The 25,586-nt window shown below is 41.3% G+C and overlaps 1 pseudogene across 1 annotated transcript; it reads right to left on the bottom strand.

Moving 5' to 3' along the window:
• Nucleotides 1–13,997: 13,997 nt before the first annotated feature.
• Nucleotides 13,998–14,610, bottom strand: LOC307101073 (protein BTG3-like; annotated as a pseudogene). Its single transcript has one exon. The product of its transcript is annotated as a protein BTG3-like (transcript).
• Nucleotides 14,611–25,586: the final 10,976 nt, after the last annotated feature.

Below are 25,586 nucleotides of genomic sequence, written 5' to 3'. Positions count from 1 at the left end.
TCAGTTCCAGGTGACCACAATAAAACAAGTGTCACAATTAAGCAAATTATAATCTTTGCTAGTGGAGGATCTTGCCTTCAATTTTTAAAGAAAACCTATGAAGAGCAATAAAATGATGTATTCAGGTACAAATAATATGTATAGTAAAAATACCACATATATTTAATGTCTTAAAAGTAGAAAGAAATGGAAATTACAAACACCAAATTCAGAATAATAGTTACCTGTGTGTGAGGAGAATGGGACAGGAGGTTGATATGATCAAGAAAAAGTACATAGGGACTTCAACTATACTGGTCAAGCTTATTTCTTAAACAAACGTGGGATATATGTATTGCATCATTTTTTTGTCCATAAATTTTTCCCTGTATTATTACAATAACAATCTTAATAGTGCTCTTTTCAAACATGAGATCACATCCTGCCCCTACTCAAAACACTCAATTGAAATTCAAATTGCTTCCCAATGACTACCAGGTTCTACAGATATGACTCATGCATTTGCTCCAAAATTTTGTCCTACTAATTTCCTTTTTGCTCACTTTGCTTCAACTACACTGAACTAATTGTTACAAAATTTGCCAAACTTATTCTAAGCTCAGGGACTTTAAATTATTTTTACAACTGTTTATAATACTTCTATCAGAAGAGTATTATAATATTATTATGTATTAATTTATTGTCTGAGTATTTGTGGACAGTTGTGGGCATGGGAAGAAAGAAAAGGACCATTCCTCAGAAGGATCTTCACTCCCAACATAAACTGGACTTTCCATATTTTAAGGTCTGGGTCTTCCTTACTATGAAAAAGGGTTAACTTCTCCTATGAATAATTTAATGAAAAGGAGAAAGGGGGGGCACAGAATGGACTCTTTGTATTTCAGAGGTTGGAGATAAAACTAGGAGGTCCTTGGGTGGTATCTCTGGGTACAGGAAACAGTGATTAAAGTTTTTATTAGACCCAACTTTTTCTAGGCAGAGAATTTCTCGGGCAAATGAATTGGGGATAAGCCCTGAAAGGATGAAGCATTAAGGGTGAGGGTAGGGTCATTTTTTTCAAGTATCCTCCAGAGGAGAATCCCTTAGAATGAAGCTGAGGAAGGTGTGACTTTCATTGCAGAGAGATGGCAGAAGACCAGTTTTCTACAGCAGGGATATGCGGCAGCAGGGAGCAAAGGCTGCTTGGCAGATGTGGGCTGACAAACTTTCCTCACTGCCCAGCAAGGGAGCCTATTGAGTGTCCATTTTGTATTAAACTGACTCCTGAGGCACTTGGAGGATCTAGGGGAGGATGCTAGCTCCTGGGATTATGGTACTGGCTTTTCTCCCAGAAATGACTGTGGTGTTCAAGCTGGTTCTCATTAAATGTGGGCAGTAAAAGTTATAGAGTCTTTGCACCCCACATGAGGAGCAAATATAAATAACCAATATGTTGAAACTTCTAGTTGGAGGAGGTCACTGAGAGGACATGACCATCGGTTGACCCCCGAGCAAGACCCAGGCAATTGAAGGTTCTTCATTCCCTTTCCTGTCCTTGGACTATATGTTCCTTCCACCATTCCCACAGGGGGAGCCATTTCCAAGGATGCAACCTTGAAAGAGTAAGGTGAGGTCATCTGGACAGCACACGTGACTAAATCTAGTTAAGGCTTCTAGATACACTTTCAAGATTCTGGCTGGTGGGTGCATAGATACTACCCCTTGTGCCCTGCTCAAGACAAGCCTCATAGTGATTTCCCTTGCTTATTAAAACTGCCATGCGCCATTCTGAAGTGGACTGCCTCTTTCTTCAGACTCTCCTTGCCCTCCACTTATAGGGGTTAATTTCAGATTTCACTCAGGAAGCTCCTGAGGTTTTGAACTAGCACAACTACAGTCTGGCATGGCCAGAGATACTATTCTCGTTAGTATGTGTTGAGGCAATTTTTCTCTTTGCTTTTGTTATCACTTATATACCATACTACTAAATTTGCATTGAGTGAAGAGAATAAGGAAATGATCTTTAATAATTGGTATGAATTTGTGCTGTATTTAGCTTGGAGGTCACACAGAAGAATGTTGACTTCTTTTAATGAGAGCATGAATACCTACTATGTTCATACTGTCAGGTATCAGCAAATTATTAGCTTCCCCCTTTGATGAACAGTAATACCTTTTTGAAGGCTTGTTATTATCTTATCAAAAGTCAAAGATTCATGAATGAACCAATAAAATATTAAATGCATTGTTATATAACTTGGTAAACTTGATAATCCTTGCTAAAAGATAAGCATTTGGTGGTCTACTAGTTAATAAGAATTGTCACATTTATTTTTATTTTTTTAATATATTTTATTGATTTTTTACAGAGAGGAAGAGAGAGGGATAGAGAGTTAGAAACATCGATGAGAGAGAAACACCGATCAGCTGCCTCTTGCACAACCCCTACTGGGGATGTGCCCGCAACCAACGTACATGCCCTTGACCGGAATCGAACCTGGGACCTTTCAGTCTGCAGGCCGACGCTCTATCCACTGAGCCAAACCAGTTTTGGCAGAATTGTCACATTTAGATGGAAAAACATGGATAAGACATTGGGAATAATTCACATTTGAATTGAAATGTGTGCACTTTAACAGTTGGAATGATGGACAAAATTCAGTTTCCTCTAGGGATAAAAGATAGAAAATTGCTTACCAAGAAGATGAACAGATGATAGTTAAAGATCTAGCTCACTGATTATAAGCACTATTTTAGAAGTCTTATTTCTGTACATTTTCTGTGGCATTATCAGTATTTAAGCTTTTTCATAAACTACACATATTTTATGAAAAGGCTATGGGAAGGCAAAAGTAATTTGATGTCCTGCTGTTGAATGGGGCTATGGAAATTTTATAGCAGTAAAGACAATTTGCTGATGCTATCATACCGATATTGGTCAGCATGAGTCTTGATATTAACACTTACAACTTACTTTAAGATATATAGAAAATTCACTAGAAGATAGGCTATAAAAGATTAAAATCTTGTATTATAAGTAATAGTAGACATGCCAGTCTAACACCATAGTTCACTCTTTTTAAAGGATCATGTGGCTTCATCTTAGTTTCTTCATACACACGTTTTGTTTTATATTGTTTTTGTTTTATTGAACCAGAGTGTTTATTTCAGAAATTTGTCCAAGGTTCCAATTGGGTGGCCCCAGTCAAAGTTTGGCTACGGCTCATTACCCAGGGTCGGCCAGGTGAAATAGGGAAGGATAAAAGGAGTATATCTGGACACAGGGCCTCAGAGCTTCAAGATGATGTTGGGGCCAAGCTGCAGGTGAGGCCTGTGCTACCCAGGTCCATGTTAGGGGCTTTACACACCATCCTCTATCATAGTAGTTTACAACCTTTTTCGTCTCTTGGCACACATAAACTGATTGCTAAAATTCTGTGACACACCAAATATATATATATATATATATATATATATATATATATATATATATAGAGAGAGAGAGAGAGAGAGAGAGAGAGAGAGAGAGAGAGTATAGAGGCCCGGTGCATGAAATTCGTGGATGGGGGGGAGGGTGTCCCTCAGCCCAGTCTGCACCCTCTCCAACCTGGGACCCCTCGAAGGATGTCCGACTGCCCATTTAGGCCTGATCCCACCGGGATCTGCTTGCCTTCCTGATTGCCCCTAACTGCTTCTGCCTGTCAGCTTGATCACCCCCTAACCACTCCCCTGCCAGCCTGATTGATGTCTAACTGCCTTCTGCCAGCCTGTTTGCCCCCAACTCCCCTCCTCTGCCGGCCTGGTCACCCCTAACTGCCCTCCCCTGCAGGGTTGATCGCCCCCAATTGCCCTCCCTTGCAGGCCTAGTCCCTCCCAACTGTCCATCTTGTCCCCTGCTGGCCATCTTGTGGTGGCCATCTTGTGTCCACATGGGGGCAGACATCTTTGACCACATGGGGGGCAGCCATCTTGTGTGTTGGAGTGATGGTCAATCTGCATATTACTCTTTTATTAGATAAGATAGAATAGAGGCCTGGTGCATGGGTGGGGGCCAGCTGGTTTGCCCTGAAGGGTGTCCCGGATCAGGGTGGGGGTTCCCTTGGGGTGTGGGGCGGCCTGGGTGAGGGGCCTGTGGTGGTTTGCAGGCCAGCCACGCCCCCCAGCCACCCAAGTGGAGGCCCTGGTATCTGGGATTTGTTTATCTTCTACAATTGAAACTTTGTAGCCTGGAGCGGAGCCAAACTTCCTGCTCGCTCCATGGCGGCAGCCATTTCTGTTGGGATTTATTTATCTTCTATAATTGAAACTTTGTAGCCTGGAGTGGAGGCCTAGGCCAGCGAGGGTGTGTGGAAAGCTTGGATTCCTCCATTGTCAGGGAAACCCAAGCCTCCATTGCTGGGAGCAACCCTAGCCTCCTGCTCTTCCAGCTCAGTGGCTGCCGCCATTTCTATTGGAATTTATTTACCTTCTATAATTGAAACTTTGTACCCTTGAGTGGAGGCCTGGGCCTTCCAGGGTGTGTGGAAAGCTTGGATTCCTCCATTGCCAGGAAAACCCAAGCCTCCCTCCTGCTCTCTGTGGCCACAGCCATCTTGGTTGGGGTTAATTTGCATACTTGGTCTGATTGACTGGTGGGCATGGCTGGTGGGTGTAGTGGAATGATGGTTAATTTGCATATTACTCTTTTATTAGATAGGATATTTTTGCTGAGCTGACAAAAAATAGGTCAATTTTGATTCATTCACATCAGACATCGTATTGGTTGTAATTTTTCTTAATGTAACAATCTAAGGGAAAAGAGGTCAGTGCCCCTGACTAAATAGTTAAGTATTGCTTGTTTTAAAAGTCACTGCTCTATCATCTTTGAGAACCTCTTGAGGCATTAATTCTCAAAGCAGGACACCAACAGATCATCTAATAACAATTCTGAACTTTGCCTTCCCTGTTGTGGGCTCCTCCCCACTCTTCAGTCACAAAGACACACTGCCTACCTAGTTCCACCACCTCCATCACCCACCACCTACTTGAGCAATAGGCTTGAACACTTATATAACCAGCCAACCCTAAAGATAAGGAAAGAAACCTCAGTGTTCTTGGATTTCACTTTGTGATATTTATTTTAAAATAAAAATAATGTTAAGTTATAATTTTTTTAGATAAGTAATAATGTTATCACAGCAGCAATAAATAAGGTAGAAGTCAATTTGCAACATATAGTCAATAACATTATGTAGGGATTGTGGGGATTTCAACATGAAATTACAGACAGTACAGAAAAAGAAGAAAAAGGACCAGAGCAACATTATGACTCGCAACTCCTCTTCTGCACTTAGAAAAAAATTATGCTTTTAGCTGCTATTTTTTAAAAACATATTTTTATTGATTTCAGAGAAGAAGGGAGAGGGAGAGAGAGATAGAAACATCAATGATGAAAATCATTGATTGGTTGCCTCCTGCACGCCCCACATTGGGGATCAAGCCCACAACCCGGGCATGTGCCCTGACCACGGTCAGTCTACGCTCAACCACTGAGCCAAACCAGCTAGGGCCTGAGCTGCCATTTTTAATTCAGGTTGGCACCAATCAAAGTGGAAGCACATGAATTATACGTTACCATTTCTGAGTGATAGATGAGTGTTAAGTTTCCAGGTTGCCCAAATGAATTGTCTAATTCTTTGTTCCTTTCTGCTAATATCTCCAGTCTCCTAGTTTGTATTTGCACCTGCTAAACAAGCAAAGAAAGGGCAGTTCCAAGATTTCATCTCTCAACCCCAGAATAGCATGCTCTCTCCCATGTTCTCACTTTTCACTCTTTCTATAGATTTAATCTTGTCATTCTTTTTCTTTAAATTGGGGGGTTCCTCCATTTTAGAGCTATAGTAAATAACAACTTCTCAATTTTGCCAACACTTCTTCCAGAAGGGGCTGGCATATTTATAGTAATAAATGAGTCCTAGCCGGTTTGTCTCAGTGGATAGAGAGTCAGCCTGTGGACTGAAGGGTCCCAGGTTCGATTCCAGTCAAGGGCAGATGCCCAGGTTGCGGGCTTGATCCCCAGTAGGGGTGTGTGGGAGGCAGCCAATCAGTGATTCTCTCTCATCACTAATGTTTCAATCTCTCTCTCTCTCCCTTCCTCTCTGAAATCAATAATATATATATATATATTTTTAAAAATGGGACCAGAGAGACAGAAGTGTCAAGTTTTAGCTGAGTTTCCAAAGAGTCCACTGGTGCTTATGAGCACCTGTGCAGTAAATTGCCTTGCTCAGTAATGGTCACTGTGTGCCACAGGTACTCTCACAGCCGGACTAGGAAAGCTCCATGCTTCTGTGTGTGGGTGACTGGAAATCTGGAACCGATCTTTGGCCAAGATAAAATGAGGACAAACTGTGTGTTAGTGATATGTAATCTGATGTTAAAGTTCAAACTTCCCTGGAGGCACTTCGTACAAGCTTGTGTACATTGTTTAGAAATGTTTATATTGATGTTTTAAACCTGTTTTAACTTATCACACATCCTGGGTTTACTTACATGAGTTGTTGGTTATGAAAGATACCACTCTAAACTTTTGGCTGGGCTCCCTTGAAACCCGGAGGCATTGTTCATATCTTGGTTCACAATCTGGAAAAAAAAGTGTATTTTATGTGGCTGAGAAGGGATCCTGGGGACTGGAACCCCTTGGTGATCGCCTGTACTTTCTATCTCCTGTTGTACCATATCCTTTATTTTAAACAGAAACTATGTGAGTATACGCTGAGCATTTATGCAATTTTCAATGATCAGATCCTGTGTAATCAATGCAAGCGGGGGGGAAAAAAGGCCACAGAACTCAGAACGACTTTTCCAATCACTTACATTTGATATAGTCACTTGTGTATAAATACTAGCATAAAAAGATTTTATTTACTAAGAAAAGGATGATATTGTTTGGAGACTATATTTACCTCTCTGTTTTTTCACTATTTGCAATGTGACAATTGTATCATAATTTTTTTGAAACACACACATATGAACAACTTAGAGTATATTAAAATGGCATAGTAGTTTCTGGGGTCAGAATCCTAGTTCTTACATTTACAAATTGTAAACTCTTAGTCATTTACTGTTGGCTATCTGCTTTATTTTCCTTATCTGTAAAATGTGGATCGTAGTAATAGTAGTAAATTAAACCAGTCTGTGAATGACTCATAGTGAGTTAGTGTTAGCTGTTAGTATTATTGATTATATAATGTTTATGTAAGGAATAAAATGGACAAAAAAATGTACACTGAAAAGGAATTGGAACTATTGGCCATAAATTGGAGGTTTTGCACATTAGGAGTAAGGTTTAGTTCAGGGGTGGGGAACTTTCTGCCAGTGGGCCATATAAGGCCTGTGGACTCATTTGGTCTGGCCCTGCCAAGGCAGTAGGGGTAAGTTAATTAAATGTTTGACTAAATATAGCAGGCTGATTTTTACATTAATAATTTTGTATGGCCTGCCAATGATGTTATAAATATCCAAATGGCCCTTGGCACAATAAAGGTTCCTCACCCCTGTTAGAACTATATAACTCTCACTTTTTAATATTTGTATAGACAATTTTAAGTTTATCATCAGACTAATAGCAGTACAAAAGTATGTGAATATTATTATTTAATTGTGAATATCCTTATTCCTGGATCACATGGAATTCTACTTGATAAAGAATGTGTGAATTCTAAAGTATTGAACAAAAGTTAGTGGTACTAATTTTTAAATTAATTTATTTAAGAGAGAGAGAAAAAAAACACATCTATTTGTTGTTCCACTTATTTATACGTTCATTGGTTGATTCTTGTATGTGCCCTGACTGGGGATTGAACCAGAAACCTTGGCATGTCAGGACAATGCTCTAACCAACAGAGCTACCCAACCAAGTAGTACTACTATTAATTTGAGTCTATTTATTGGTTTCAGTGCAAAATGATGCTCTTGTGAAGAACTGGTTTTCGTCTGTAGCACATTATTTGAGTAGAGCAGCAATTTTTAACTGGTGTGCCACAAGAATTCTTAAAACATGCAGCACCTGACTATTTAGTCAGGGGCACTGACCTCTTTTCCTCAACTGTCAAATAAAAAAATGACAACAAAAGCCATCCGATGTGAATGAAATAAAAATTATAGCTATTTTTTTGGTCAGACCAGCAAAAAAAAAATATATATATATTTTTGATGTGCTACAAAATTTTAGTAATTAGTTTATGGATGCCATGAGATGAAAAAAGTTGAAAATCACTGGAGTGGAGCAAAGAAGTATGACTGGTACTGAAACTACTGCAACATGATAATCACTGAGACTGGACTGGTACACCCTCTTGATGTTTCGACTTCTTGATAAATCAATCTCCAAGGTTCAGTTCATTCACAGCGTGAGGCTACTTACCTGGCCAAAGTGCATCACTTTTGTCCTCCAGTTTTCATATTGGCTTCTTGTCAGGGTTTGCATTGATTTTAAAGTTTTATCGTTGATGTTTAAAGCACTTAATGGCCTGATACCTGCTTATATTAATGATTTGCTTATCCCCACAGGACAAGAATAAATGTTGAGATCTTCTTACGCTAGCTTGATGTCAGTCTTAAATGTCACCTTGAGATTCAGAGTGCGAAGGCGTTTTGTGTTTTGTTCATGTTCTTTTTTGTGTTTTTGTTGTTGTTGTTTTTAATCATCAACCAAGGATAATTTTTCCATTGATCTTTAGGGAGAGCAGAAGGGAGGGAAGAGGGAAGGAGACAGAGAGAGAGAGAGAGACAGACATCAATGTGAGAGAGACACATCGACTGGTTGTCTCCTGCATGCGCCCCAACTAGGACCAGGGGATTGAACCTGCAACTGAGGTACGTGTCCTTGACTAGATTCAAACCCGAGACCCTTTGGTCCAACAGCTGATGCTCTAAGCACTGTGCAACCGCCCAGGGCCACGTTCTTTTTGAGATCAGTTAAGACGTTAGAAAGAAAATCCTACAGAAGTGTTACAATAAAATATAAAATCTATGAAATGTGAACATTATTAAAATCATGTTCTTATATTATTTTTAAATTTACAAAATAAATGCTACATTACTGAGTAAACAAAAATATTTTACTTGTTCTCATCTATGACAGTAAAACATATAATTTTATTTTAATGTATTTTTTAATTTTATTTTTGAAGTCAATCTATCAAGATGCAATTTTTTAATATTCTAAAATATCTATGATAAATTTCATGAATGCAAATTGCTTTTGTATCTTTTATAATCAATCACAAATAGCCTTTTTAGATTTAGTGTTTAACTATGAAGACTGGGTTATGCTATGTGCTTGTATTAGATAGCTTTGGTTAATGATATATGATTAATGCTAATCAATTGCCTTTGTGGGGAGGAAATAACTGTTTTATGTGAGCATAAAGCATTAAAACATAATATAAAAATTAACTGTTTATGACTGTATATAATCTTTAAAAGGAGTATTAATTCATAATATAAGTAAGCCAATTTTTATATCCTAGTATATTCTGTAAAAGAAATCTGTATCTATCACCTATTCACCTACTTATCTGTTTGTTTTGTATCTCTGTCCTCTGACTTGTCTGTCACTTGCCATATTGGCATTTGATATTTGATAACTATATATATATATATATATATATATATATATATATAATCCTTTGTACATAAGATAAAGTACAAGAAAGTATCTTGAAAACTGAGTTATATATATATATATATATATATATATATATATATATATATATATATGACATATAACCATAATGATATTACTATTATTTTTTATGAAGGGAAGTTTTGACTTCTTTAGAAGGTATACTTCCTACTCCATCATCTCTCTCACAGCCAATATCTTTTTCCTGTAGCTATGTAATGGTATTCCTCCTTGTAAATATGGCAAAAGAAAAACTTTTAATCTTCTATGATATGGTGAAAATAAAACAAAATATCCTTCCTAGCCAAAACCGGTTTGGCTCAGTGGATAGAGCGTCGGTCTGCGGACTGAAAGGTCCCAGGTTCGATTCTGGTCAAGGGCATGTACATTGGTTGCGGGCACATCCCCAGTAGGGGGTGTGCAGGAGACAGCTGGTTGATGTTTCTCTCTCATCGATGTTTCTAGCTTTCTATCCCTCTCCCTTCCTCTCTGTAAAAAATCAATAAAATATATTTTAAAAAAATATCCTTCCTAGGACATTTTAGGTGAGGTCCTTTGCTGATATATCCAATCAAAATATGAAAGGTGAAAGATAAACTGTTTATTTAGGTTCAATGGTATTATTAAACTGTATATAACAATAATGGTCCAAATATAAAATTTTTATTATTTGGGATTTGACTTCAATTTTTTTTTCATAATATGAATGACTTGATTTGTCAAAAGATGGGTTAATCATTTTTTACACAATTCATTGTACAATTTTCTTACTTATTTTTGCAAATAAATTATAGAGTATATGAAAAATATGTTAAATATATCTGATACTTTGGAATTCATTATCACTGAGAAATTTATAATGAACCCACTTCATGATATGCTATATAAAGTACAAATGTGTCATGTTGTTGATGTTGACTTAATGATAATATTGACAGTTTTACGACTAAATCCCTAAGAAGAAGAAATACAGAAAATTAGATTTTTATCAGGTTTTTCCTTATTTTAAAATGCAACCAATGGATTCAGCTATACAATTAAGTTTTAAAATATTGTTAAGTGTAATACTTCAATAGTCAAACATTTTAATGAGCTCTAAAACTCTCCAATAAATTCTTAATTTAAATACTGTATATTTTATTTCTATAATATCCATTTTTGTTAGAAGTTGTTTTTTTTAATTCTCCTTTCACTCAATTTGTCCATATATTTGTATAATTTCTATTTCCTTTAATATATTTACAATATTTTTTTATAGTTTTTGCTAATTTTAACTTCTGGGTTATATGTGGATCTTCTTCTATTGACTAATTTTCCCTCTTGACTATGGGTCACATTTTCGCCATAACTTTACATTTTATGCTATTTGAATAACAATAGGCATTGCAATTAATAGCATTTTCCTTTAATGAGAGCATGTCCTTTCTGTTAGGAAGCTAGTACTTCATTTCAATCAGGAACTAAACTGGGTTGAAGCTGATTGCTGCGTTGTAACTTCAGTTTCTATCCCTTTCTGACTGAAAATGCCTTGAGCTCTGGACCCAGAATGACTTGGAATCTAAACATAAGGAGACTGTGGAGGTCCCTTTTGGCTTTCCATCTCAGCCTCAGTATTCAACATTGCTGCCAGCACAGCAGTCAACACTCCCCAGCTATTAGCAAAAGTCCCATGGGGGGAATCAGTGGATCGCTGGAAAAAACTAGATCTGCATTTTTGGCTCTTAATGCTTCCTACCTGTCACCCAAACTGAAGAGGTAAAAGCCCCACTCTCCATAGAAGCAGATTCCTATATCTATGGCATTGCCGACCTTGAATGTATTGTGCTAGACTTGCCAAATGCCCCCCTGTGGCACAGATGTCTGCTTATCTAAGAAGGTCTTAGTCTTATTTGGAATTTAGCTCCTGTAGACTCCTTGTGTCAAGGTCTATCTGTCTATCTATCTATCTATCTATCTATCTATCTATCTATCATCTATAATTTAATACATACATACATATATGGGGTCAGAATCCTAGTTTCTGACCCCATATATGTATTTTTAGTTTACTACTTTTTCTAATTATTACAATGGAAACAAAAATGTGTTGTGATCATTTATACCCTAACAAGAAGTAGAATTAAGAGTTATTTTCAGTAATTTTTCCCCCCTGTTTTATATATTATGATGCAAATTCCTGAGGACAGTGATGGTAGTTTATTCTGCATTGGTTTTTATGGAGGCATGTGAAGTGATTATCTATAGTCTAATTCTAAAATGATCGAAGATCTTGAAAAAAAAGATTCTAGGAGACTGATGTTGCTTATGTAAGAAAATATGTGCTTTCATTCTTCTGTCAAAAATATTTTCCCTTGATCACCTCAATGCAGTCAAACATACATTTTTTCATGTGTTTTAAATTTGATAGGCACAATTCTATTGTTTTATTTCATGATATTATGTGTTGTTAGTTAGCATTTATGGTGACTCAAAAATCTAAAATTACTAATGTTGTCTCTACTCTGATCTTTCTATTATGTATTCAAATAAGTATATGATTTATCACTCTATCACTTCATCAGTAACTTTAAGTATTTTTCACCATTTATTAATCAGGATGTGTCTTTGAGGTTCACTTGGGGAGACTAGAGTTTGATTTTACCATAGCCAGAGGACTGGAGGATGAAAAGACTTAAAAAAAAAAAGTAGTTATCAGTTATTGAGCAAGTCAACATATTTTATTCATTAAGAACTTAGAAGTATGAACTGTGTAGTCAACTAACTGAATTCAAATCCTAGTTCTTCAACTTACTAGTTATGTGATTTTAGAGATGTTACTTAACCACCTGTGCCTCATTTTACCCTTCATATAATTGGCATAATAAAATTATCCACACCACAGTGTTGTTGTAATTCTAATTAGTGTTCTGGGAATTAAGTGGAACTATGACTTAGCCAAAGTGTTATAAAAGTATTTTTCGCGGGCCCCTGGATCCGGGTGAGCCTGGGCCCCGGGTCCGGGCGAGGCCGCGGGCCCCTGGATCCGGGAGAGCCTGGCCCCGGGTCCGGGCGAGGTCGCGGGCCCCTGGATCTGGGAGAGCCTGGCCCCGGGTCCGGGTGAGGCCGCTGGCCCCGGGATCCAGGTGAGCCTGGGTCCCGGGTCCGGGTGAGGCCGCTGGCCCCTGGATCCGGGTGAGCCTGGGTCCCGGGTCCGGGTGAGGCCGCGGGCCCCTGGATCCGGGTGAGCCTGGGTCCCGGGTCCGGGTGAGGCCGCGGGCCCCTGGATCCGGGTGAGCCTGGGTCCCGGGTCCGGGTGAAGCCGTGCCCCCCCTGGGTCCGGCCGAGACCAAACCAGAGGGAGTCGGACCTGCATTATCACCATTTGTCCACCATCCAGAGCTGAGGGGTCAGTGCCGACATGTACTCATAAGGAACTGGTGGACATTGATATTGGGTCTCAAAAGAACTGTTGGTCCAGAAAGAAACTCACTACAGACTGATTTTTTTGCCTGTCAGCATAACTATTATTGCCCGTCGCACATTCAATTCTTATAAGTACATCTCTAGTGACACATGATTTCGCTCATCTAGGGGAAATGATGAACAACATGGACTGATGAACAAGAACAGAACCAGAAACAAGGAGGCACCGATCGGACTATCGGGCCTCAGAGGGAGGATAGGGGAGGGTGGGGGGGAAGGGAGAGATCAACCAAAGGTCTTGTGTGCATGCATAAGAGCCTAACCAATGGTTAAGTTCAACAGGGGGTTGGGGCATCCATGGGGAGGGGTGTGGGATGGGAATGGGGGGATGAGGACAAATATGTGACACCTTAATCAATAAAGAAATTAAAAAAAAAGTATTTTTATTATTAATTTTATTAATGTTATGAGCCCCTACTACATAAATAGGTTATGAAGATAAAAATGAATAAAAAGTTTCCAATCTTCGCCCAGCTGGTGTGGCCCAGTGGTTGAGTGTCGACCTATGAGCCAGTGAGTCGTGATTTGATTCCTGGTCAGGACACATACCCGGGTTATGGGCTCAAATCCCAGTAAGGGGTATGCAGGAGGCAGTCGATCAATGGTTCTCTCTCATCATTGATGTTTCTATCTTTCTTTCCCCCTCCCCTCCTCTCTGAAATGAATTAAAGACATATCTGTATTTATATATATAAACATCAGGCGCTTAACTAATTTAATAAAGTTTCTCAAACTATATAAATATATCTAAAGTTTATATATTTTTTAGAAAGATTATTCTCAATAATTTCTCTATAAAAATAAGTGTGATGGTTTAACCCATCTAACTTTACTACTATGAGATGTTACCATGTAAGGATTACTCCAGTGAATCTGGTCACAATGCATTTCATGTGACTGGAATTGGGCAATATGGATTATTATTCCTCCTTCTCTGATTTGGAAAACCAAATGGAACAGGAGGAGGATAGTGACTGATGGCCATTCCCTCAGTACATTCCTGGCTTTTTTTTTCTGGGCAAAGGGTACTACATTGGAAGAGGTGGGAATATCAGTTCTAAAATCTGGTATATGGGGCTTGGGTTGTAGTCACTGAACTGGATTTCACCTCTACTTCCTCGTTTCTTCATCTGAAGAAGGGGATCCTGACTGATAATCAGAGATAACCTTATCAAGGGCCCAGGTAACTTTCTTAGCAATCTCATTCTTGTTCTATCCTCATTTTCAAAGCTGGCAACAATGACTGCATTTTTTTTTCTCCCTACCTCACGTGGTCCACCCACAAAGTGAGGTCCTCTCACAAGCCCAGGCACTGTACAAAATGTGGCTGTTCTCACGGGCTTTCAAGATGTCAGGATCAAGTCTCTGAAACTTATTGACACAAATGCATCCATAGGCTGTCCTTTTAATGGTTTTTCAGGATACCAGTAATTTTTATATTTTTCTTGAAGCATCAATTTCTCAGCAAACCTCTCAACTGCCTCTTTTTTCAACTTACCATGTTTTCAAACTAGCCTCATGTCTTTGAGTCATCTTAGTTATAAATGCAGAACTCAGAACACTATTTCCACTCATCTGGAGAAAAACATACCTATATAACAAGACGGTAGGACATAAATTTCCTCTTTTATGTCTTACAAATTAAATTTATACTTATCAATGTAGGTTTACACATTTTAATCATCTTTAACAATATTTTATGGAGTGAGACAACATCAATCCTATCTAATAAAGAGGGAATATGCTAATTGACCATCACACCCTCACAAAGATGGTGGTGCCCACAGCCAATAATGAGGGGATATGCTAATTGACTGCCATGCCCTCAAAGATGGTGTTGCCCACAGCCACAAGATGGTGGCACCCAGTCCCCTCAGCCCCACTGGGGTGGCAGGCATGCGGCACAGCTGGGCCTGCCCCCAGGTGGGTCCGGCCTTTCCACGCGCCTGGCTCCGGAGTCCCCCAGTTCCCTCAGCACCCCAGCTGCCCAGGGCTGGCCCAAGGTGCAGGCAAGCTTTGGATGGCGGTTGCCCAGCTGCCCAGAGCCACCCGAGGCTCAGGTAACCAGGGCCACCCGAGGCTTGCACTGCCAGCAGTGGCAGCAGCAGAGGTGTGATGGGGGCATTGCCTTCTCCTGATCGCCAGGTTGCCTCCCGCCCCTGAGGGCTCCTGGACTGTGAGAGGGGGCAGGCTGGGCTGAGGGACTCGCCCTCCAGTGCATGAATTTTCATGCACCGAGCCTCTAGTCATATATATATAAATCCAAAGCAACTCTGGAATGTTTGTTCCATGTATATGGTACCTGGGAGTTATTTCTAATAATCTTTATAGGCTTTTATGCCTTGGGTGTCTTAGTACCTTAACATTCAATTTTCTTTTACACTTTGGTTTTAAAAAGAGATAATTAAATGGCTTTTACTTATAAAACCACTGAGATTTAAAATGTTTAATATCAGCCATTTTAAAATAAAAATCAGATGGTATATTTGGCACTGATTTATAAAGAAATGCTTGTGACTTGAAATTTTTAAAAAATTTACATAAAATGTCTATTTACATCATTCCACCATTTTTGTTCTTGATTTGTTTGTATTCCATGACTACTACTATATAGTATTACTTCTTCTAACATATGTTTTTTATAAAATGTAAACTTACATGTCAGGCTTATGAGAAATCGTGAATTTTGTTTAGGAAATGCATTATTTCTGAAACATATGTAAATCTATAATATCACTCTTCTCATTGGTAGACTTCCATGAGAGTAAGCACAGGTTCATGTACAACTTAGAAAGCCTATTTATATTCGGATAAACAGTGCCTTGGGGAAAGAAACTGCTCTCTATGGCCTAAGTTCAACATTAAGTTCATTTCATAAAGCAGCATGAATAAAGCTTCAACTCTTAAGGAAATAAATGTGCCCTTTGAGGAGGTATAGGCTCACTTGTTGCTCACCCAAACACTTGAAAGATTGAAAATATTCCATCCCAAATTTGATGCATTAAATAACTTGTCTCCAGAATTAAAGTCAGTGAAACATTTTATTCATCCTGTTGGCTTTATAAAAATGCAAATCTCTGGGTTCATTCCAGATCTAGTGAGTCAAATGTCAGTGAGAGGGGGCCCTGGAATTTGCATTTCATTCAGCTCCCAGGTTCTTTATATTCCTTCTGAAGATGGAGATTTGACACACTTCTCTGGTTTCTTTGCCTCTGAAAGAGCATTTTAGCTTAAAAGTGTTTTTATATAGATGTAAGCTTGAATGAAAATGGTGGGAAATTACTCTATATATGGTATCTTGGGTATTTAGGAACTAGGTACTTACATATATAGAATGTTTACCTGCTGGATGCTTTATACACATTATTTAATATAATCCTAACCACAATCTTATTGGGATAGTTATTATTATATCAGTTTATGATGAGAGAACAGGCTCATAGATGTTAAATAACTTTACCAGAGTCACACTGGTAATAACTGGAAAAAAAATTAAATCTAGTTTCATCAAACCTGATATCATTTTCCACTATATCAGGCTGCTAGCTTGGGGGTTGGGATGGTAAGTGAAGCAGAGGAAACAATACTTTTTGGTAACAAACATACTAGATAATAAGCATTTTCTCTCTTGGTTAATAAAGCAAACTGGTAAGGAAGAAATTCTTATACCAACTTCACAGATGAGACAAAAAGAGGTTAGGTAACTTGCTGATAAACACACACATGTATTCATATATTTATTTACATATTAAATGGCTACAAGGATTAGACATGAGTTTGAACAAAGCATACCTTATGTTTGTCTTCATAAAGTTAAGAGACTAGTGTAAGAATCAAATAGGCAAATTGGCCTATACCATAATTTTTGAAAAATGATACAAGAATGAAAATAAAAAGAGAGATGTAATTTAGATTTGGGACTTAAAGAAGGCTATCCATAAAAGTGACATTTAAGATAAGATATAAAATATAAGTAAAATTAGCAAAGTAAAAAGTAAGAGGAAAAGCATTCCAGGTAGGAGGGAAAGTTATGTGAAAAGTCTATGTGACATAAAAAGATCATGGTTCTTTAGGAATTGAAGGAAGGAGAGATACAATATAATGTTGACACCAGTGACCAAATCATTGAAGCCTTTGGTGGCAAAATGAGATTTTTGGCAATTCTTCTATGTTAAAACATAGATGGAGAAACAGAAAGAGAAAGTCCAATTTACATTTTAATGTATCATTCTTGGTGTTCTGTAGATATACCAGCTTGGTTATGGAATAGTTAAAATAAAAATATAGATAAGACTAATTTAAAGTGGCAACAGAGGTGTAGATATGCAGATTAAACTATCCTATCTAATAAAAGAGTAATATGCAAATTGACCGTACCTCCGCTACACCAACAAGCCACACACACAAGCCACGCCCACCAGCCAATCAGGAGAAAATATGCAAATAAACCCAACCAAGATGGATGGAGCCACAGAGAGCAGGAGGGAGGCTTGGGTTTCCCTGGAAATGGAGGAAGCCAAGCTTTCTGCCTGCCCTTGCTGGCAAAGGCCTCCACTCAATGCTACAAAGTTTCAATTATAGAAGGTAAATAAATCCCAACAGAAATGGCGGCAGCCATGGAGCTGGAAGAGCAGGAGGCTAGTGTTGGCCCTGGCGATGGAGGAAGCCAAGCTTCTGCAGCCCTGGCCAGCCCAGGCCTCCACGCCAGGCTACAAAGTTTCAATAGAAGGTAAATAAATCCCAACAGAAATGGCTACTGCCATGGAGCGAGCAGAGGCTTGCCTCCACTCCAGGCTACAAAGTTTCAATCGTAGAAGATAAATAAATCCCAGATACCAGGGCCTCTGCTTGGGTCACTGGTGGGCGTGGCTGGCCTGCAAACCACCACAGGCCCCTCAACCAGGCCGCCCCACACCCCAAGGGAACCCCCACCCTGATCCAGGACACCCTTCAGGGCCAACCAGCTGACCCCCACCCATGCACGAGGCCTCTATCCTATCTAATAAAAGAGTAATATGCAGATTGACCATCACTCCAGCACACAAGATGACTGCCCCCATGTGGTCAAAGATCCTGCCCCCATGTGGACACAAGATGGCCACCACAAGATGGCCAGCAGTGTAGGGCAGTTTGGAGGGACTAGGCCTGCAAGGGAGGGCAGTTGTGGGCGATCAGGCTAGCAGGGAAGGGCAGTTGGGAGGGACCAGGCCTGCAGAGGAGAGAAGTTGGGGGCAAATAGGCTGGCAGGGGAGCAGTTAGGCATCAATCAGGCTGGCAGGGGAGTGGTTAGTGGGTGATCAGGCTGGCAGGCAGAAGTGGTTAGGGGCAACCAGGAAGGCAGGCAAGCGAGTAGTTGGGAGCCAGCAGTCCTGGATTGTGAGAGGGATGTCCCAGATTGGAGAGGGTGCAGGCTGGGCTGAGGGACATCCCCCTAACCATGCACGAATTTTGTGCACCAGGCCTCTAGTCTCTATAATAAAGAACCAGGGTGTAATTACCCATCACAACCAAAGGCTGACCAACAGGAAGTAAGCTGCGTTGCCATGGCAACCCAGCACTGACTACTGCGGCTGCAGCCCTGGTGACCCAGCTGTGACTGCTGAGGGGGCTTTGAATCAGGCCCGGAAAGAAACCTGAAGAGATAAGCAGGGGCTGATCTGCAGCATCTGAGGCAGCTTTTGACCAGCACTTGCCTCTCTCTTTCACTCTGAGCCTGGCCAGCAACCCTGTATCCATTTCTCTTCCAACCTCCACCAGGGCTGCTGGTCAGCCCTGCCTTTCTGATTAGGCCCTGTTGATAGGCCCAGAGATGCTGACTGGCATAGAAACTGGCCAATCAGAACCAAATCTGGGTCAACTGTGAGGAGGCAGTGGTTGCCTAGGAGGCGGAGCTTTTGATGATGACTGGCATAGAAACTGACCAATTAGAACCGAATTGGCCAGCAGAGGAGGGCAGTTGGGGGCAACTAGGCTGGCAAGGGAGGGCAGTTAGGGGTGATCAGGCAGGCAGAGGCAGTTAGGGGAGATCAGGCAGGCAGGCAGGTGAGTGATTAATAGCCAGTGGTCCCAGATTGCAAGAGGGATGTCCAACTGCCGGTTTAGGTCCGATCCCGATTCGGGCCTAAACCAGCAATCAGACATCCCCCAAGGGGTCCCCGATTGGAGAGGGTGCAGGCTGGGCTGAGAGAAACTCCCTGTCCATGCATGAATTTTGTGCACTGAGCCACTAGTCCTACCTAATAAAATAATAATATGCAAATTGACCGCACCTTCGCTACGCCCAAGCCACGCCCACCAACCAAAGCCACACCCACCAGCCAATCAGGGTGAGTATGCAAATTACCCAACAAAGATGGTGGTTAATTTGCATACGCTGAGGCAGGGAGGAGTGAAGACTGAAGACAACTTAGAAGGAAGAGGGAGGAAAAGCGGAAAGCAAGGTGGCTGCCAGAGGGAAAGCCTGGGTGGAGCGGGGCGGGGCGGGGCGGGGTGGAGCGGGGCCGGCGGCAGCGGAGCGCAGGTGCAGGCGTGGTGGCTGCAACGGTGGCGGCAGCGGCAGTGGCACTGCACGCGGCCGCAGCAGCCGCTTGTAGGATTGAATCCTGCAAATGGGCTACTAGTCCTACATAATAAAATGGTAATATGTAAATTACCATCACTCCGCTACGCCCACGATTGGGCCAGCAGGAGGCGCAGGGGGCGGGACTCAGGGTGGCTGGGGTAGCTGATTGGGCCAGAAGGACGCTGAGCTCGCGGCGCCTCTGGCGCCGCGAGCTCAGCGTCTGTACCATGGCTGCCGGAGGCTTTCGGAAGGCCTGGGGCGCCTGCGGACAGCCAGCCGGACAGGTCCCCCGCGATCAAAGGCCAAAGCGGGGGACCTGGCCGCCTGTCTGCTCCGGCGCAAGGCCTTTCGAAAGCCTCCGCAGCGCCGGAGGCTTTCGGAAGGCCTGGGGCGCCTGCGGACAGCCAGCCGGACAGGTCCCCCGCGATCAAAGGCCAAAGCGGGGGACCTGGCCGCCTGTCTGCTCCGGCGCAAGGCCTTTCGAAAGCCTCCGCAGCGCCGGAGGCTTTCGGAAGGCCTGGGGCGCCTGCGGACAGCCAGCCGGACAGGTCCCCCGCGATCAAAGGCCAAAGCGGGGGACCTGGCCGCCTGTCTGCTCCGGCGCAAGGCCTTTCGAAAGCCTCCGCAGCGCCGGAGGCTTTCGGAAGGCCTGGGGCACCGGCGGACAGCCCGCTGGTGCACCAGGTGCATGATTAAATCATGCACTGGGCCTCTAGTATATATATAAAAGCCTAAGCGGCCCTAACCGGTTTGGCTCAGCAGCTAGAGCGTTGACCTGCGGACTGAAGGATCCTGGGTTCGATTCTGGTCAAGGGCATGTAGCTTGGTTGCGGGCAAATCCCCAGTAGGGGGTGTGCAGAAGGCAGCTAATCGATGTTTCTCTCTTATCAATGTTTCTAACTCTATCCCTCTCCCTTCCTCTCTGTAAAAAAATCAAAAAAATATATTATAAAAAAAAATAAGCCTTAACCACTCTTACAAATGAAGACTGGAACAGCTGGAACAACCAGAAAGACAGGTGGACCAGCGCTATGATGCACACTGACCACCAGGGGGAAGACACTCAACACAGGAGCTCCCACAACCAACCTCCTGTGGCCCCTCCTCCCGACCAGCCAACATCCTGCGGCCCCTCCCCCCTGGCTGGCCCACCTCCTGTGGCTGTCCCCCAAGCCAACCAACCTCCCATGGCCCCTCACCCTGGCTGGCCAGCCCCCCAATAGGCCTCGATTGCTGGCCAGGCCAAGGGGCTCCATCCATGCATGAATTCATGCACTGGGCCTCTAGTTTAAAAATAAATTTGGATTTAGAACTGTCTGAGCTTCATACTGGATGAGGGGAGGATGTAACTATAAAGCTATATTGAAAATGATTTCTAATTTTCTGTCTTTAGCAACTGGATGAAGAGAAAATGGAGGGCCATATGCTAAGGAAAGGAACATAATAAAGGAGCAGGTTGAAATTCAGAGGAGAGGATTTGGATGAAAATATATAGGAAAAGATGTACTTTAAGGCAAGTGATGCTGCAAAAGGAAAGAGGTTTTATTTAAGTGCTGGGACCTAGGAGAATGGTGGACTCCCTTCTTAAAGATCAATCTTCCTGTATGAATCAGGTAAAAGAAAGTGGGTAATTGAGTCCAGAATTGTCACAGGGATAGGAAGGGGAGGGCTTTTTTGTTTTTCTATCCAATTATCTTGCTAGCTTTTGGGGTGCTTAGGCACTATCCAGTCATCTTTCTAGCTTTTGTCATGCTCAGGGTAAGAGCCTCCCACAGTACCATCTTGGCCCATCAGGGAGACTCCCCAGCACTCTGAACTACCTATCTATGGTAACAATAGTAAAGGAAAGATAAAAGTTTTTAAGAAGATAGGCATATGTGAAGGACCTTTGACAGAAGAAGAAACACTTTTTCTGTTCTAATAGAAGAGAATAATAAATGATGATGGTGATAAAGCTAACACTATTTTTGCTGTATGCTAAACTCTTTTCTGATATATATGTGTGTGCTATTAATCACATTGCATAAATATATTATGTTATGCTAATTACATCAATATATTAATCTTCATAATCTTTGTAAGATTCATATTGTTATCACCATTTTATAGATGTGCAAAAATTATAAGCTTGCCTAGGTCCCACAGCCAGTAAAGATGAAATGGGATTTGACTCAGGGCCTAAGCTTAGATCTGCAGACTTACTGTTAGAAAGATGAATCCTTTCCTGTCTGATTCCATCTTCCTATGTGGTACATAAGGCAAGCTCATCTACTGAAGGGTGCTGGGATGGTGGTGTGTGAAGAAGATAAAGGGATATTTGAAAACATATGAAATAGCCCTAGCTGGTTTGGCTCAGTGGATAGAGCATCAGTCTGCGGACTGAAGGATCCTGGGCTCGATTCCAGTCAAGGGCACATGCCTGGGTTGCAGGCTCCATCCCCAGTAGGAGGCAGCCAATCAATGATTCTCTTTCATCATTGATATTTCTCTTGCTCTCCCTCTCTCTTCCTCTTTGAAATCAATAAAAATATATCTAAAAACATTTGAAATAGTGGTAGAGACAATTGGAGAGTACTTTTACAGGAGCATGGTGGGATTTTCATGAGGTGGTAAGTACTCATTTGAGTTTTGTGAGAACAAATTTATACTAGTAGTGATACCATTCTTCCTGTATGAATCAGGTAAAAGAAAGTGGGTAATTGAGTTCATTGAGGGCTAGAGTGTTTTTATTTCTATTTTGTTTTTGCAAGGAAGTTGAAGATATCTTCAAATCTATTTACATTCTGTCCACTTCCACTGTATTGCCACCAGGAACTACTGCAGTTAGTATGAGTAAGCAAAATATTAACAATGGTGCATCAAACTGTGATTATGTAAGATTAAAACTGAAAGAAAGAAAGTGTTTAAAGGGAGGGAACAACAACAACAAAATGCTACATAGCTAGTTACCTGTAATATAATAATATGCCCTGACTAGGGAAGTACTAAAGATTCTTCTAATTTACAATAATCTGTTCTGTCTGTTACTGCCATTTGGAGAATCTTCCAGGATTGCTAGTAATATTTTGCCCAGGCACATTGCTGAGATTTTCTGTATTTTTCCCAAACCATAACTTTTGTAGAAAAATGCATTTTCCCTATAATTTTTCTATATTTCTTTTAATCTTTGTTTCCTTAAAACCATTTCCCATATCTAGTTTATCCTTTTTAATGAACACTAGCAAAATTACAATTTCATGGAAATTGATGTTGATTAAAATAGATTTTCTATCATTTACATAGTAAAGACATGATACATAATTGCTCATAAAATTTAAGCTGCAGTGGTTTGTAAATTGATTCCTTTAAGAGAAATGTGCTGTTTTAAGGTCACTATTTCATGCATGCATCATTCATTACCCATGGTGACACTATATTTCCTACTCAAAGTTATCCCAAAGCCAGAAACAAATAAAGAACTAGGTCTAAGCTGCTGAAAAATGTGGTTTATTAGCATTTTTACAGATTCTTGCAAGTAAAGTTGCACTAAATAGATCCACATGGGAAGGGTGTTGAATAGATAATCTTTTCTGCAAATCTTTCATTGTAGGAGCAAGGATTATCAATTTCATAGCCATAGACAATGTTACATTTATTTTATTTCAATCTCATATATAAATATTTATTTTTGAGTTTTATGCAAAAAGAGCTACCATATATTGCATGCAAAGATTGGTTCATGCCTATATTTTAATTACAAAGTAGAATCAGAAATCAATATTTTGGAAAGAATCTACCTAGTAAGTACTAGAATATACTCACATATCAAAATTCATCGTGATGAAAAATAGTTTATTTTTACTGAAATCCACATGCATCTATCAAAAGCAGTGGCTATAATTTATAAATCTAAAATAGGTTGACAATATATGTTATGAAAATTAAGAACTTTTTCATGCCAGATGACTTTGACAGAGACTTATCAGGTGAGGGCAGGAGCTCAGTCAGTATTGGTTGGACTCTACAGCTGAACCCCAGACTGGTCTGATGGGATCAAGGGTGAACTTACAGAATGGGCCGTTTCAAGATGATTAGTGGAATTCTAGTAAGTAGAGTAGAGCAAAAACCAAAAAGTAAGGTGCCAGTAAGTCACAGTGGTATGTAATAGCTCCAGTAGTGGATAAAAGTCAGTACTTAGTAATTTACTTACTCAATAAATATACAGTACATGCCTACCATGTGCCAGGCAACCTTGTAGACATTTGAGGTAGAACAACAAAATCCATGGTGACATGGATCTCACATTCTAGTGAAGGGGAGAGACAATAACTAATAAACATAATAAGCCTGGTGGGTGTTGCTCAGTGGTTGAGTATCAACCTATGAAGCAGGAGGTCACAATTCGATTCCTGGTCAGGGCACATGCTGGGTTGCAGGCTAGATCCCCAGTGTGGGACATGTAGGAAGCAGCTGATTAATGATTCTCTCTCATCATTGATGTTTCTATCTTTCTTCCTTCCTCTTTCTGAAATCAATAAAAACATATTAAAAACATCTATACTAATAAAAAGGTAATATGCTAATTAGACCAGGAGACCTTCCGGGAGACCTTCTGGACATCCTTCCGGAGAAAGCCATGGTGGTGGGGCCAAGGCAGAGGCAGGTTAGGGGCAATCAGGCCAGTGCCGGGGGTTAGTTGGAGTGAGCAGACTGGCATGGGGGGAAGTTGGGGGCAAGCAGGCTGGTGGGGGGCAGTTGGGGGCAAGCAGGCCAGCAGGGAGAGCAGTTGGGGGTGAGCTGGCCAGCAGGGAGAGCAGTTGGGGGTGAGCTGGCTGGCAAGGGGGGCAGTTAGGGGCAATCAGGCTGGCAGGGGGGCAGTTAGGGATGATCAGGCCAGAAGAAGGGGCAGTTGGGGGAGATCAGGCCAGCAGGCAGAGTGGTTAGGGGCGATCAGGCAGGCAAGCACGTGAGTGGTTAGGAGCCAGCGGTCCCGGATTGCGAGAGGGATGTCTGACTGCCGGTTTAGGCCCGATCCTAAACCAGCAGTTGGACATGCCCCAAGGGGTCCCAGATTGGAGAGGGTGCAGGCCGGGCTGAGGGACACCCCCCCCCCCCAGTGCACGAATTTTGTGCACTGGGCCACTAGTATTAATAATAGACATAATAAATAATTAGCTGCTGAAAAGTGGTAAATGTTCTAGAAAAAACTTGAATAAAACAAAGCAAGACAAGAGGGATTGGAGCTGTGGATTGTGGGACTGGTTGCAATTTTAAGTAGGATGATCAGCACAGGTGTAAAAGAGAAGGTGTACCACCTCCTTTATTGCAAACACTTGAAGGAGGTCAGAGAATTAACCCTGTAGTTCTTTGAAGGAAGAGAAGGCCCTCAGTGCAAAGGCTCTGAAGTGGGACCATGGCTGACTTGCTTCAAAGAGTCAGTGTGTTTGGAGTAAAGTAAGTCAGGGAGAAGTGACCTGGACATGGGTCAGAGAGGTTCTGGCAGGGCTGGCTTTCTGTAAATTTCTTCTTTATACTGTTCATGTCTTTGTATGAATGTTTCCGTTTCTCTAGTTCTAAAGGGAAGAACTTTTATTTAATTGGCTGCATCACCAAATAACCTAAGGGTAAGGAAGAAAAATAGGAATCTGATTCTGTAGGATGGGTAGATGGTGGGAGGACTGTGGCTGAGTGCCCACATGTTCCCTGAGAGAGAAAGACACCATTACAAAGATTTGGATTGAATTCTGCCTCTATCACTTAGTAGCTATCTGACCTAAACAATGTGACTTACTTAACCTCCGTGAACTTTGATATCAATGATAAAGTGGACTATGACACCTTTTCCCTAAAATCACCAAGAAGATAAGATAATGTGTATAGGCTGCTGGGCATAGGGTCTGGCATAGAGTAGGCATTAGTGCCAAGGTGTCTTCCTCA

The sequence above is a fragment of the Cnephaeus nilssonii genome (assembly GCF_951640355.1).
Source record: "Cnephaeus nilssonii genome assembly, chromosome: 6".
NCBI classification, from domain to species: Eukaryota; Metazoa; Chordata; class Mammalia; order Chiroptera; family Vespertilionidae; genus Cnephaeus; species Cnephaeus nilssonii.
This window is presented reverse-complemented; position numbering and strand designations above follow the sequence as displayed.